This window comes from Prinia subflava, chromosome 17, assembly GCF_021018805.1.
Source record: "Prinia subflava isolate CZ2003 ecotype Zambia chromosome 17, Cam_Psub_1.2, whole genome shotgun sequence".
NCBI lineage: Eukaryota > Metazoa > Chordata > Aves > Passeriformes > Cisticolidae > Prinia > Prinia subflava.
Genome location: NC_086263.1, coordinates 16274860 through 16288114, shown reverse-complemented (window position 1 = coordinate 16288114; position 13255 = coordinate 16274860). Strand labels below are relative to the sequence as shown.

Here is a 13255-nt window from a genome sequence, read left to right as displayed (position 1 = left end):
GTACCACTTGCAGGCTTTTCTTAAACATCCAGGGGTGGTGACTCCACCACCTCCCTGGGCAGCCCATTCCAATACCCAGTCACTCCTATGAAGCCCTGCCGCCAGACTGATTTTTGCTTCCAGGAGTGGTTTACTGGTACCTTCCATGAGTAATATACAGAATATACTCATTTAACATCGCCCTGGTGCCTGCCCACTTATGCAAAAACAACCGTAAAAATAAGTGAAAATGGAACCTAAGATGCCCTCTGGCACTTAAATGGGAATATAAGTTTGTGACTGCCATAAAAGCCATAGTTGGCTCTTATTTTCCTTTACAGGAAGTGATCATCTCCTCTTCTGCAAGAACAAAAGTGTAAACACATAAAATTTCCAGGTTGCTTTTTTTATTCTTCTGAACAGGAGATAAATGATTCTGATTAAAATTCGTACAAAATTATTAAACATAACTTTCTTCAGATAGCAAGGTCTTCCTGATTAACACAGCCATGTATTTTGATGGTATCTTGGAGCTGAGTGTAATTGTGCAGCGATAGTGTAATGACAGATATATCTTTATCAACCTGTTCTCTGAACTGTGTTTTTATCACTGCCATCTGCTCGGCCGAGAGTGGCAGCTGCCAGGTCTCACAAATAGTGGTGTCATGTACTTTCATGTAGAACAACATATTGTTGTAATTTTCCTGATATTACTAGATGAAATAACTTTAAGTGAGATAAGGTGACATTTTGCATGGCACTTTGGAATGCCTCTCATTGCTTTGGGTATAAGGACACACAGCATTCTTTCTGGAGCAAGCTATATCAGCACACCCAGTTCTACTTTCAGAATTCACTGGAAAATACTTACTTTACAAAAATAGTATGTAACATCCATCTGGGACATATGTGTCAGTGCTGAAACACAACTGAGACAGTCAGTATTGCTTATACATGTAGCCTTAGTTATCTTTGCTGGATGGAAATTATGTAGGTTAGACTATTTTGAAATTCTTTTTCCTTATATCAACTTGAATCCCCTTCATATTTGCAAATATGTTCAATCAACTCCTTCAACATTAAAGCATAAAATCTTTACAACTGTCATGAATGTGTGTTTTAAGGTTGCTTAAACAACCACCAGCAAAGGAATCAGCAAAAGGATGTTTAATATAAATAAAATAAATTTTTTATTTTTATTTTTTTAAAAAAATAATATAAATTTAATATAAAAGTGGAAACATGAAAAAGTTTGTTGGCAAAGTTAACTCTATTACTTGATTTAAGAACTAGAAAAAGCAAACTAAACTCTAAAATCAATCAATCTAAAACCAGAATCAACTCCAAAATTATCGGTGTGAAGGTTGGGGGGTGGAGGGGGAGGAAGGGTAAGGGTAGAAAATGATAAGGATAAAAAGGAATAAGGAAGACCCTCCTGCTGAGTTACAAGGTTCAGAATACCTTGTTCAGGTTCAGGTACCTCTCTGCTAAACTGAGCTGGCCCTTGACCAACAGTTCAGACACAAAGGTTTAATGGCTCTTAAATTTAACAACACTTAACTGATGGCTCAAGTGAAACATTTTAACAAAAGATTCATATCCAATTTACTATAGTGCTACAGTAACTACCAGGCCTAATTTACTTACAAATCTAAACTTCTTAAGAATTTAAGAGAGCAACATGTATAGTACACTTCATATAACATATTCACGTTTGCATGCACAGAGACCTAAACACTATGTATAAGGTATATATACCTGTGAAAAATTCCCCTCAAATTCAGTGAAGGATTCGCATTGGGTGCCTTTGCGACTTCTCAACAGAGAAAGGATTGAGCCTCAAGGAATGGGGGCATCAGCCCAGGATCTATCTTGTCATTCAGCAGTGGTTGTCTGAGTATAGCAAATGAGAATTCACTGGCTCTGAGTAGCCCCACTCAAAAGGAGTTTGCTGGTTGCAGCCTGCTGTGGTCCAGGAGAGTTCAAAGGGTCTCACTCTGGACCACTGTTTATAGGGTCGCAAAAGAACGGGCTTCAGTCATAGTAATTTTTCATCCTGGCTGCAGTTCATGTTGGTAACTTTGAAACTTTGATAACAAAAATGTTGTTTCACTCGGGTTGTTATTCATGCAAGAGAAATAAGTTTTCAAGGCTGTTCGTTACAAACAGGAGCTCATTAGACAGCACCACTTCGTGGAACAGACAGACACCATTTCTGATAAGCTCAAGAGGAGCTTGGTGCAGGTGCTTTGTCAAGGCCAAAGCTTAGCTGGCGTTTCTTGGATCATAATGCGGCCCAAGAAGAAATGGAGCAGAGATGCACTGCCACAAGAACAAACCTTTAAAACGATCTTTATAGCTGCAGATGCAAAGAAAACAAAATTGGGATATTTCTTATTGCTAATGAGCATTAATGAGAAACAGCCTTTCTCATAAGGTAAAAAATCCCGTTGTGATGAAGAAGGTGGAATATGTATTCTGATTCTTCTATCATTTTCTTATTCAAGTGCCGTAGGATTTCAACTGCTGAACAGCTGATCGGCAGCCTGAAGGTCTGAGGCACAGAGATGGCTGGCTTGTAGTCAGCCTGTTTGGAGCACTGCTGCAGGTAGAAAGCCTTCCTGAGAGGAGTGTGGAAGGAAGGGATGGCATGGGCCCTTTATGATTTTTGTGTTTTATTCCAATGGATGTGTAGCCTTGGCACTTCCTTGCTAGTGAGGCCATTGAAATTGTGGACATTGTTCTCCCAATGGCAAACAAGAGAGCCAGGCCAGAGAAAAGTCTCTTGGCATTTAGCTGATGTTGTACACTCTGGAAGTGTAAGGCTTACCTGTCATTCCAGTAGTGTATTTCAAGAACTGATGCAGGCTCGTGGCATTGTACTGATCTTGAGCACACACGAGATCCTCCTTTTATGCAAAGGGCAGGGATGTGTCATTTTCATTAGCCACACTTTATATACATTTGTGTACCTTAAGAGGAAGAATATATATACATGTATATAAACATTTTTGCCTTCCTCCCAAGATTTAAAAATCTCATTTGAAACTTGTGTTTGATTCATCTGCTGGACTAGGGCTGCATGAATTTGTTTTTTGCTCCTACATCACATTCTTATTAATGAGCATACCACAATGTTGGTTGTATTGCCTTTTGTTTCTGTGAATATTTTTGAAAGATAATTTAAAGTCTTTGTTGGAGTTTGCATGTGCTTCAAAAATTAAATTTAGTCTGTGATTTTATTGCCCTTTGTATTTAATTTATCTTAACTGTTGGTTTCAAGCTGTGAACCAGCTGTTGACTTTGAAAAAACATTGTTCAATTTGAAAGGAGCATTTTAAAGCTTAATATAATGGCTGTAAGTAATCACTACAGCAATTATATTCTCTAGTGTTGTGCGTCACTATAGCAATATTTGAGTCTGTAAGAAAATGCAGGAAAGAAACCCATCAGGTTAATATGTGTCAGTTTTGTCTGCAATGCCCAGCATCTCTCTGTTCAGTGTAGCTTGGTGTCCCTGCTTGAATTGTGTCAGAAAATCAGAAGTTGCATTCTCTTGTGGCTTCATGTTTGCCCAGCAGGAATCAGGGGCTCTTGGCTGTGCTCTCCTTGGACTAGAGATGGGTTTTGCTTTTTCCCATGTGGGTGAATGGTAGATACGCTGCTCTGCTGCCTCCTCCTGACTTATTCCAAGATATTGTGTGGAATTTTGGAGTTGATTTTTCTTGAGCAGCTTGGTACCCACCTTGCCTGATGCCTGTGATAGCAAAGCTCCTCACAAAGCGTATAGAGAGTCTGGCCAGGATGGGAGATCTTGGTGTCCTGTAAGGTCAGGCCATGTTCCCATTGTGCCCTGGAAAGCATGGTAAGGAGAATTAATAGAAATGGATGTGTTTTCATACATGTTCTGAGAAGGAACATCCTCCATTTATTTGTGAGTAACTTTCCAGTTCAGACAGGCTGGAGCTTTGGGGAAGAGAATTTTCTGTATCACTGCAGTGAGGATAAGGGAAGAAGCATGCACTCTGCATCCCTTCATGTTGTAATAGTCCATGAAAATGCTGTGCAGCTTCCTCTGCTCTGGAAATTCTCTCCATCATGATTTTTAAAGGAATGTAATGCACATCACTGTGGGAATGGACTATATTTCCCAACGAGTGACCCAGCCGTGCTTTACACACAGCTTGTGTTTGAGAACTGTGGACAACACTACTGCTCCAAAAAGGCAGCGCAGGACTTAGGCTGTCTCTGATTTTCACAGAATCACAGAATGAGTGGGCTTGGAAGGAGCCTCTACAGATCAGCTAGTCCAAGCCACTGCTAAAGGAAGTCCATTCAGAGCAGGTATTTTTCCAGTGTGTGTTGCAGAGCAGTTCAAGTCACCTGCCAAGCTACCATCAGTACCTACAGCTCTGTGAACTAACAGTGCGGGTGGGAAAAACCCACTAGGAAGCTTAGATTCAACAAGATACTGGTGTGCTTAATTCTTGCAGTGAAAATTATATTGCCAGCAATGGAAGTCACGTCTAAAGTTGGGAGACAAGTGCTGTGTTGCATGGATGTCACAGATGGGCAGGCAAGGCCCTGATCCAGTGATGTTTTGGGGTGAAGGAAGAAAGGGGAAGAACAGGTTCAGTCAGAATCTAGGATCCATTCAGAGTTCTTTGTAAGATGGTCAGTTGAGGCCCTGGGAATGTTTATGGAGACTCCTGTGCAGTGGATGGTGATCAAAGACCATACACTTTAATGCCTGTGGAAGGGGCTGGCAGCCTGCTGGCATGGAGAAACCTAGATAGTGAGGAGGTTGTGGATAGATGGAAATTTGTATTGGATTAAGCAGACACTCACTCCAGTCCTCCATTCCCACTGCTTTGCACACTTTGTTGTTCACTGTGTAGCGCAAAACTCCTGTGGGTGAGTTCAGAGCTGCCTCTCACTGCATGCCTGTGTTACTGTCAGGATGGAGCCAGTTCCCCAGCTTTTCCTCTGCAGGAAGGTTTCCATTTACATGCCACATAAATAATTCCTGTGAATTTAATTAATCACAGTTTACATTGTAATAACCCTTTTTTATGGGTAAATAATGTATATCCCCTGCTGGAGTGGGGGTCTGCTGGTTTCAACATTTGATTATTACACAATCTTCTTCCCATTAAATGATCAGAGACCAGAGGAAACTAACAGTAGTGGGAATAATTAGCAGCTGCCTTGTGTTTGGGGCATGGGCTTATCTCCATAATGCTCATTCAGAAGCCCATACAGTTAAGGAGAAGGCAGGTTTTCTTGATGCTGCCAAGCAAGTGCCACTGAATTTCTGGTTGGCACCATGATGCTGTGCAGAGGGGCCTGGCTAGGTCTTACTCACAAGGAGCTTTATTGCAGAGAAGTTCTGTGCAAACAAGGCTGCTCAGGCCCTGGTACCTGCCTGAGTTCATTCCCTTTCCTTGCTGCATGGGAGGGTGCATGAGAATGCTGGGTGACAAGACTTTGTTCAGTCTCTTCTCCTATCAGGCAGGCTCAGTGCAGGTCCAGGTGGTCACAAATGTATCTCTCTCTTGTGTATGAAGAGTGTCATTGTCACCCAGTGCTTCTGACAGAGAAAAGTGAAGAGGCTTGCCCAGGGCTCTGCAGTGTATCTGCAGCAGAGCAGAGTTAGGGCTGCAAGTCTGCTCCTAGGAGGGACCAGCCCCACGCTCTGCTGCTTGCAGGCAGGCCCTTCTGCTGAACAGTGGTTCAGGAGCCATCCTGCCAGCACAGGTGTGGCTGATGGCCTCTGGAGAGGTGATATGCCAGCCTGACTGGCAGTTACATACATGATCATAGCATACATAAGGAGAGCTAGTCCAAAGTGAGTGGTGTGTGTCTGGGAAGTGCTTGCTCAAGAGCACACTCCAGTTCCTGTGCTCTGATTATCCTAAGCACCACTGTATTTTTTCTGGTTTATGTTTCCTTTTCCTCCCTTGACTTTGCTATTTTTGCTTTCTTTAACGTTTCATTCTCTGATGTAATTACTGCTTTAATCCATAATGTTGCTGCCTGCCTGCCTGCTCAACTTCTGGCCACCTTTAGGGCCAGTGCTGGTAACAAGTCAAGGTGCCTCTCAGCTGCAAGGTTCCTGCAGAAATAACTTCCTAAATAAATAACAGGCACATTGGATATAGGAAGAGAATTTTAAAGAACCTCTAAATTCCTAGGGAACTACATCTTCCATCTCTGTTAGCGACAAATGGCTTCAACATAAATAATGATCCTCTGACATGAAAAATGGAGAAACATTGTTCATCAGCCTCTGTGGACTGGAATGAGAATAGACTTTGGTGATAAATGCAAAGATGTCCCTGGGTGGTAGGTGAGAGGAAAAGAATTAAACATTGTCGGACTATAAACATAATCTCTGACATGTGCCACAGCTTTCCTCCAGATAGCTGCTTTGGATATGATTGCTCTAGCTTTTCCCTCTTGTGCCATGGGAAGAACATAAAGGCACTTTACTGTGACAGCATTCCTGGCAGCCCTTTGTGGCATGCACCAGACCATGACCTTCCCAGATGGAGTTGCATCTTTCAAACGCAGCCTTGTGCTGAATTCTAGCTCTTCAATGAAACGTAATTAGCTACAATTCTCTCAATGACTTTCTGTTTTTCCCCATACTGATGTAATGCTAAAATCCTACTTGTTCCCGCTTCAGGTGATTCACTGATGTTTTTATTTTGATTGCTATCTCCCTGTTGTTTGATACTCACCCCTTTCCCTCTTCAGGAGTTTATGACTGGACAAGCCCCTTTTGTTTCACAGGGAAACATTCCTGTCAGTGAGTGGACCAATTACTTTGTCTCTGGATGTTTTTGCTTTCTGAGCTATAAAGTTCTCTGTGGCAATAGGACGGTGCCAATGTTTTGAGTCTATGACTGTGATCGAGCAGCAGAGCTCACTGTGGTGTGGGTGTGATGGCATGTGCTATGGAGGAGTCCCCATTTGTGTGCTGTCCACTGCATAAGAATGTGAAGCAGAGAATATGAGTTTTGCTACCTTTAATCTCCATCCAGCTATTTGCTCCACCAGGTGTATGCAGTGGGTGTTGCTGCTGCCACTAATGCAGCACCTGCTCTTTTGTCTCCCTTTTCCTGAGTGCATGTTTGTCCTGAAGAAAGGCTTATTCTCTCTTGAGCTTCAGCTGAAGACGAGCATCTGTAGTACTGTAGAAAAGGCCCTTCGTTTTGAGAAACTCTTTAGCTGTACTTAAATGGAATTCTTGGTGTGCCTGTTTATGCAAAGCAGCCCATCGTTCCCTCTGCAGGCTGTGCTCGGCTCCTGAGGAGGGCACTATGGGTTAGCTGATGCTTTGCGCCTCGAGTTCTGCTTTACATTCCAGCCATGTGTAAGGCAGAGCTAGTGAAACGTAAAACAGCATTGAAGGAATTGGTAGTAAAACTCTTGGCTCTGTGATGAGATGCCTGAGCTGAGCAGAGTGATCCCCACTCCTGTTCTTACAGGAGAATTTGCCTTTTGGTAGTGGTTGTGCTGCCTGCTGCACAGACTGACACCAGTGTCTGGTTCTGGGGGAACTGCCTGCAGGCTGGTCCCACACCACTGCCCAGGGGAGAGCGCAGACGCAGAAAAGCAGGTGCATGAAACCCCAGTGCCTCTCTCCCTTTGAAAGACTGACCCTGCGTATTGGATGGACTCCAGCGTGACTGCAGCGTTCTGGACAGGTTGTTAGTACCTGTTGAACATTGAAGCTGAACTCAGCCTCAGCTCTGTGGTATGTGTACAAAATAACAACATGAAAGTGCAGATCCCCTATACCAAGGAACTTGTCTGCTGGTGGGGTGTGTTACATGCTTTTCACTAAGAGGAAGACACCGGGAAACCTAAGGAAGGGATTCCTTAGGTTCAAATCTGGGCATTTCAGTGCCTGACTGTCTTAGAGGTGAAAAATGAACAGCTTTTTCCTTGAAGCAGAAACCAGGATGGCCTTAGGCACACAAGAAGCCTGGAAAATCATGTGAAAATACTTGTGACATGCACATTAATACTAGATGAACGAATAAGGATTAATATTAGCAGGAATAATGCCACTGGAAATCACAATGATTAGACTGTTATAATAATGAGTTTTCCAGAGAGGATGATGACAGGTGATTTATATACTGTACAGGTATTTCTTCTGTGTATCCAGATGATAAGCAACTCTGGCACTTTGCTGCAGGAATTTGGGACTGCTCCTTGTTGCTGAAGTTGTCCACTCTTCTAAATAGTTGGCCAAAAAGATGCCAGACAGGAAGGGAGAGAGGGCTGAATAGACAAAAAGAGTGCTGGTGTCTCATTCTTTGCCTGCTTGGGGAGAACTGTTGTGAACCTAGCCCTGAGATATTTTCAGGTCACTTGGGAAAAAAAGGAGGAGAAGTCTGTCTGGAGGCATGATGCAGGGACACTTTTACAAGCACCATTCAGACGCAGTAATGTGATGAAGGTCTGACTGCAGTTCTATCACACACTCTACCTTTCTGCTCTGTAGGTATCAGCTGCTGTTTTCCGCTCAGGTATTCAGAAGAAATATATCCAGTGGGATATAAACTTCTGTTGCTATAGAAAGTTCCACACAGTGTGTAAGTGTATGGTTTTTAGCTACAGCAAGCTGTAGTCTGACGGAGGTAGTTGTCACTGCATGTGTAACAGTGATTGAGCAGCAAAATGAGAAACCTCAGATAGTAAGAAAAACTAGTTACAATTTTCCATGCATGGCATTCCATCCCTCTTCATTTTGTCTGTGACTTTGCTGGGCACTGGCTGTAGTTTTTTGCTGTCTAGGATGCTCAGTGTCCACTTCTCCATTTCTCCATAGATTTTCTACCATCTCTGTAGGCTAGCAGGAGATAAGGAGTTATGGTGAATTTGTGCAGAGCCTATTCTGCCACTGTATTGTCAAATTGTTCAGAAGATTCTATTTCTCTGGAACAGAAATCAAAGGCATGGAAGCTACCTAGTAACTTGCTGAGGATGGTGAAATGATGTGTCATTTGAAGCTCTTGTGGTAGATATTGAACTCGTTCATTGATTTGTTGACAGAGTGACAAGGGCAGCAAGAGCTCAAATTTTTTTCCTCCTCTTTTTTTTGAGGGATACCTGGATCCTTTCTAGAGACCCATTTTGGACTTCAGAAGCTGTGTGGGTACCTACATCCCGTCTGTAGACTTGTGAGTTAAAGACACAACTTTCTACCTTTGATGCCCACCTTGGGGAAGGTAACACAATATCACCATTATTCTCAGTTTTATATTCACTTTTAAAATTAAGTCAAATGTTTAGTAATAACAATAATTATTTCCAACCTGAAAAAGTAAGCCTGTAAGCCTGAAAAAGTGAAAATAAATTCATTTATCTCTCCCTGTTATGTGCCTGGGATGAGATGACAGTACAATACAGTTGGACCAGCTGTGACAATGACAATCTTTCTAGTTTGTTAGATTACCAAAAAGAAAAGGAAGGGCATGTAAAATGATCATCTAACAAGCAGTTGAGGAGAGAATGATGGATAGTGGGAGGACTAGGGTGCCCACTCAGGTCTCCAGGACCTGTGCAGAGCTCTGCCTTTGGAGGCAAACAAAGGAATTTCTGCCTGCCAGAAAGAGTTTTTCCTGGTCAGGACCTGGATAGAGTTCTTGTTTAACTTCTCTGCATGGACTCATATTTTTTTCCAGATAGTCAACTATATTCAATGTCTTTAGGAGCAATTTTGACAGCCTGTTTGCATAGCCTGGCTCAGTTCCAGAATTACCAGCAGCTATCCAGGTGCCTAGGGACCCTGGCAGAAGGGGTTCTGCAGCTGTCAGAGCAAGTCAGGGCTGTGTGAGCAGGGCAACCACATGCAGCTCTGAAGTGGCAGAGGCAAAAAAAGCCGTGGATCTGGTTGTAATGGTGGAGTAAGGCTGGAAGGAACAATGAGACATCCAGGCAGTGGACAGTGAGTGTCTGTGCAATTGCCTTGTGCCTCCACAGTGCTTTTTCTCTTCCCTGACTGCTGACACTTACACATGCCCTCAGTCCCCGATCCTTGCTTCTGCCCTTGCAGGCCTTTTGTTCTTGTTCTCTTTTTCAGCTCATCACTGTTTGTGTTCTGTCTCTTGATCTTGCCATGTAAAACACTGTCTGTAGGTAAAAAAGTCAGTGAAATTTCTACTCAGATGTAACATATCAGACCAACCAGTGGCGCCTGAGCAAGGCAGAGGCAGCTATAATTAGCACCTCTTATGGAAGTGTGGAAAGGTGGTCTCACTGCACAGCAGCACAAGGGAAGACCCTGGCTGGACATGCTGGTCCCTGTGCTCAGCTTTGCTTGCAGGAGCCACAGTTTTGTTGGTGGCACACCTCTGTCTGTAAGGATTGGCAGGGTGACAGCATTACCTTGGTGTTAGCTGCTGTGTGAGCCATATTCTGCTGCTGCAGGATGTTCGCAGGTATCCCTGGACACAGGCCAAGCGTAGCAGTTTCAGCCTTCCACCTTTCAGAATCAAACTAATCTTGTCCTGGATGCTCCAGGCAGATTATTTCCAGTGCATTCAGACCCACGTGACTTTTTAGGCTGAAGACATTGGTCTATTTTCTGTCGTTATTTTCTCATAAGTTTTTCCACAGTTACAGCATTGTGCTAAGGCGATTAAAGGAAATACTGATTTCATTCTGATACAGAAGCTTTGAAAATTTGGAAAATTAACCATTAACACTGGTGTATAGTCAAAACATAATGTTCTTCCTATTAGTCAGATATTCAGAGTTGTTGATTTGACTTTCCAGAAGCAGTTGACACTAGCTTAAATGGACCATCAACTAAATACATTAATGCAGTTTGTTTCAATGTAATTAGAGACCTGTAACGTACATTTTAGTAGGATGAAAGTGTTAATACAGACACACACATTTTCTGCACTCATTGAAAACATTCATGACAATGTCCCAATTAACAATCTATTCAGACCCAGATTTCATAAAAAGGCAGGAGAAAGCTCTGAGGTACTTCCAGGTGTTTTGCTTAGTCAGGTCTGGAAACCGTGGTTTGAATAAATACTGGTCTCCAGAATGCCAGTGACACAGGGCACAGATAAAATTACTCAGAGGCCTAGGTGCAGGAACTGCTGAAATATGCCATATGCTTGAGTTCAGGGTCAAACTTCAAAAACAGATTGTCAGGGTATGTCATCTGGAGACCACAGTTCTCAATTTTGCAGAGCTGTTCTCAGTGCAGAGGCCAGCACACGCATTGCATCACCCTCCTGCTCTCAGAGCCCTTGCACTCACAGTCAGTGCCTCACTGGAGCCTGTGGAATGTCATCTTAAAGATGTTTACCAACAGGGAATTTCCAGTCTTGGTGTGGACTGGTTGCCTCTCTTTTCTGTTAACTATAGACTTACAATGAGATGTTCATATTTTAAATATGGTGCAGTGGCATCAATAGTAATAATTATTGCATGCGTCAAAGCTTTGGAGATTAGCCATGGATCATGCACCTAAATGGCAAATGGTTGTAATAGCTGTGTACGTGAAACATCAAAGTCTGAGGAAATGTTGCTCTGTTATAAAAAATACATCAGAATGATCATTCCACTCCAAGCAAAGTGCAGAACTGTAAATGTGCATGGAACAAATGCAACACATTTCATACTCATTTGAGTGTTTCAAGTGTGGGAAAAATTGATTCCACAGCTCAAATTACCAATCCACATCAAGTGAAGACTGTATTGAAAGTATGAGATTTCGCACAATATTAGGCTTAAGTTGACTCCTCCTTTTGAAAATGTATTTGTAATTAGGGCCTAGAAGAGCAAGAAGCAATCTTTGGGGTTTTAATTTTTTATATGCTCCCTGGCAGAGAGAGGAGTGGCTGAGATTGCACAAAATTCTTAAACCCATGATGTTTTGAGTATCCTTTTACTGAATTGAAATGGCTGTCTTGTAGATTAAAGGAACTGCACTGTATTTTTCTTTATTAGGGAAAAAGTATTCCAAGCAGAGTGTAGTGTGGGCTCTCTCTGCTGAGCCTAGGGACAGCTGCTGAAATAAAAAAATGCAGAACAGTCACTAGAATAACAGAACCTCTGAACTCAGCAACTGAAATTCCTAATTACAGACATGCTGCTGTTTCTCCTGCTTCATCACATCTGTTTTGCTTGATCACTCCCCCAGCCCCAGTGGGATGAACAGTGTGAGGATGTGGTGCCACATGTGCTCTCACAGCCATATCAAAGGCCCAGCCAAGCATGTTCCTCAGCCATGAGTCTGGAGGAAATCAGAGACCTTCATTAAAGTTTCAGAAAAACCTAACTGGTATGAGGACAGCATTCAAAAATGTATTTGGGGGAAAACAAATATTGTTTTAACTCTGTGAATAATTTATGTGTTGCCAGCAGAGATCCTCCTAGCATTAAGGGAATTGAAAATTAAAGGCACAAAGACACTACTTTAAGAAAACATGTTGATAAATAATTAATATGACTCAGACCTACTGGAATCTGAAGAGTGTAGGTTTTAGCTTGTCTTGTCAAACCTATGCTTTCTAATACCACAGTTTCTCCCAGAGTGAGAGCATGGTCATTTTTGGTTTATATCAACAAAAGCTCGAGTTGTTTTTAGACCCAGCTGGAATAATTCACTGGCTTCTGTCAGTATCTTGTGCCAAGCCCTTGGGATCCTAAGCAGAATACACCCAAAGATCATGGCTATCTTAAATCAAAATGGATGAAAGATTGTTGCTTATTTAGAAAACAGAACAGAATATGCTTTTTTCAGGGAAGTTACTGTTTGTCAGGGTCAGACCAGATCAGGATAAAAAACACTGGTGGAAGAAGGAACTCTGGCAATCCCTGTTTAGCAATGTAATTTATAAATGGCTGGGAGAGGTGCCTTGGGATATGTAATCCGCAGGAACAGCTACTGCTTTTACTGCTTTAGTTTGTGTATCTCTAGAGAGATGCATTTTCAATGGTGAGGCAAATCCTGGGGACCATTCTGAAAAATCCATGGCTGGCACTTCCCCATAGCATTCTACCTGATGAGAATCTCAAAAACGAGAAATAGTGGAGCTTAGCATTCCACAGAATACAGGCTCATAATTATGACCAAAGAAAGGATGGACGCAGAATGTGCTAAGGGAAGTAAATATGGAATTTCTTCATTTGTCTCCAAAGCAGCGCTAGCACTGCTGTGAGCAGAGCCTGCCAAGCAGCGTTCTGTGACATCACTGAAGGGTTCAGCTGGTGCACAGCTCCTCACAGGAAGAGA

General features: G+C 42.5%; 1 long non-coding RNA gene across 9 annotated transcripts in view; it reads left to right on the top strand.

Moving 5' to 3' along the window:
• The window catches only part of LOC134559580 (uncharacterized), a 52888-nt gene that overhangs the window by 1573 nt on the left and 38060 nt on the right, over positions 1-13255 (top strand). For 5 of the 9 annotated variants that reach the window (XR_010082538.1, XR_010082535.1, XR_010082531.1 and 2 more), the window contains exon 2: positions 9100-9224. The exons of 1 other annotated variant lie outside the window; for it this stretch is intronic. This is a non-coding gene — a long non-coding RNA (uncharacterized LOC134559580). The remainder of the gene's footprint in view (positions 1-9099; positions 9225-13255) is intronic. 3 more of the 9 variants (XR_010082539.1, XR_010082534.1, XR_010082532.1) reach the window with 3 other exon arrangements.